The 2,500-nt window shown below is 82.5% G+C and overlaps 1 non-coding gene across 1 annotated transcript; it reads right to left on the minus strand.

Moving 5' to 3' along the window:
- Positions 1 to 438: 438 nt before the first annotated feature.
- Positions 439 to 591, minus strand: LOC142076771 (5.8S ribosomal RNA). Its single transcript, XR_012671319.1, has one exon. It is a non-coding gene; the product is annotated as a 5.8S ribosomal RNA (ribosomal RNA).
- Between the last annotated feature and the right edge of the window lie 1,909 nt (positions 592 to 2,500).

Below are 2,500 nucleotides of genomic sequence, written 5' to 3' on the forward strand. Positions count from 1 at the left end.
GCGACGGGGACGACCCCCGTCCCCGGCACAGCGCGCGCGCGCGCGGCAGCACGGCACGGTACCGCCGCGGTACCCACCCGCAGACAGCCGCCCGCGCGGGAGGCCGGGGGCGAGGCCCGCGCCTCCCCCCCCCACTCTCTCTCCCCGCCGCCGCGCCGGGCCCGACCGGCCCGACGCACCCTGGCGCGGCCCCGACGGGACGAGGCTCCGCCCAGCGGGCGCTCCGGGAGCGGGGAGCTTCGGAGCGCTCCCCGAGTCTCGATTTAGGGGGACGAAGGCCCTTGGGCCGACGGCGCCGGGCGGCGGCGAACCGCTTCCCCGGCCCGAGGCCGCGCGCGGGCCTGCGAGGCACCCCAGCCGCGCCGCTGCGGCCGCCGCCTCCCCACCCCGGGGAGGGGGGGGGAGGGGGGGCGGCCCAGCCGGCGATTGATCGTCAAGCGACGCTCAGACAGGCGTAGCCCCGGGAGGAACCCGGGGCCGCAAGTGCGTTCGAAGTGTCGATGATCAATGTGTCCTGCAATTCACATTAATTCTCGCAGCTAGCTGCGTTCTTCATCGACGCACGAGCCGAGTGATCCACCGCTAAGAGTTGTCTGCCTTTCGGCACCGCCCCGCGCGCGCGGGGGGGCCGGGACCGCTCGCCAGCAGCGGCCCCTCTCGGAGGACGGCCCACCGCCCGCCCGCCCGCCGGCCCGCCCCCCCCGCCCGCGCGGAGGGGGCCGCGGCGCGGCGCCACGGGCCGCGGCGGAGAGGCCTCGCCTCGCCTGACCGTACGAGCACACCCAGCGGAAGGGAAAAAGGGAACGGGAAAAAACCCCGAACGGCAAGGGCGGGGAGCCCGCGCTCCCGACTCGACCCACAGCGGGCAGACGCCCCTTGCGCGTTTCGGAGGCGGCCCAGGCGCCCGGGCTCGGCCCGGCCTCCGCACGGAGGCGGCGACGCGCCCGGCCGCGCCGCCCGCCCGCCTCGCTCGGGACAACGGATGCTGCTGCCGGGCGGCAGCAGCGGGGCGCCCCGCCGGACCCCCGCGCGCGCGCGCCTCCGCCCACAACCTGCGCCGCGCTACGACAGCCGGCTCCCCTTCCCGCGGCTCGCCCCGCCGGCGCCTCCGCGGCTCCGCCGCCGGCCGCGCCGGAGGCGGCGACCGCCGGAGCCCGAGCCGGCGACGCGGCACGCCGCCCGCGGCCCGCCGGACGGCGCCCGCCGCCGCGCCGGCGCGGCCGCCCGCCCGGAACCGCCGCCGCCGCCGCCCCCCGCCTCGGCCCCCTTCCGCGGGCACGCGCCAGGCGACGAGGCGGACGGCGCTAAGGCGGGGGCGGCGCCCGCTCTCCCCGTTTCCACGCGGAGACCGGGAGTGGGACGCCCCCGCCCGCGCGCCCGCCCGCCCGGCGCGGCCGGGAAGGGCGGCGGGGAAGCGACGGGCGGGGCCCGGGCCGGGACAGCCGCGGCCGGCGGCGGGCGCCCTCCGGCCGGCCGACACGCCGAGCGGCGCCGCCGCCGCTCGGCCGGGGTGCCGCCCTCGCCGGCGGCCGGCGGCACGGGACCGCCGAGCGCTCGCCGGGGGGCGAGGGGGAGGGAGCGGAGCGCAGCGCGCCGCAGCGCTGCGACGGGGCGGGGCGCGGCGGCCCGGCGGCCGCCGGGCGAGCCCCCGCCGCGGGGGCTCGCCGCCCCCTCGGCGGAGAGCCCGCGCTCCCGCCGGGGGGGGTCCACCCGTTTCGAGGCAGGCGGGCCGGCCGCGGCCGACCGCGCCGCGGTCTCCTCCGCCGAGACCGGACCGCGGAGAGGGGGGGGCAGCGGGACCCCTCCCCGGCACGGCTGCCCGCGCGACGGGCACGGGCGGCGCCCAGCCAGGGGCTCTGCGGGAGCGACTCCCGCCCCTGGAGGCGCCACCGCCCGGCCGCCCCGCGGGTCGCATCGAGCCGCCCGCGTCTTTAAACCGCCGCCCGGCTCCGCGGCCTTCGACCCCCGGCGCTCGCCGAGGGAGGGCCGCCGAGGCGCGGACGCTAGGTACCTGGCCCTGGGGTGAGGGAAACGACCTGCAGGCCCCGCGGGGGTGCCTCCCCCGCTGCCGCCCTCGGGGGAGCGTCCGCCCGCGGGGGCGCGCCCGACGTCCGCCGCCACCGCCTCGTCCTCCTGCCCGGGGCCCGGGGTTTCCCTCAGTAGCCCGGCGCTGCGCCCGGGAGGAGAGCCGTGGCTCGGGCCACCCGCCGGCGCGGGACGCGACCCGGCAAGGGCCTCGCCCGCCCAAGGCGGCGTCGGCGGCGGAGCCCCCTGCCCCGAGCTCCCCCCCCCCCCGCACCGCGGGGGTGGGGGAGGGGAGAGGCGGGGGGGCGCCGCCGAAGGCGCCGCCCGGCGCCGCGCGCCACGCCCGGAACGCCCGGAGGCCTCGCCCTGCGCGGCCGGCCGGCCGGGCGGGCCGCTCCGCAGCGGCCCGCCCCGGTGCGGGGAGGGTCGGGGGAGCCGCCCCCCCCGACCCCGAAGGCCCTCTTGCTCTCTCGCA

This window comes from Calonectris borealis, unplaced genomic scaffold (genome assembly GCF_964195595.1).
Source record: "Calonectris borealis unplaced genomic scaffold, bCalBor7.hap1.2 HAP1_SCAFFOLD_114, whole genome shotgun sequence".
Taxonomy (NCBI): Eukaryota; Metazoa; Chordata; class Aves; order Procellariiformes; family Procellariidae; genus Calonectris; species Calonectris borealis.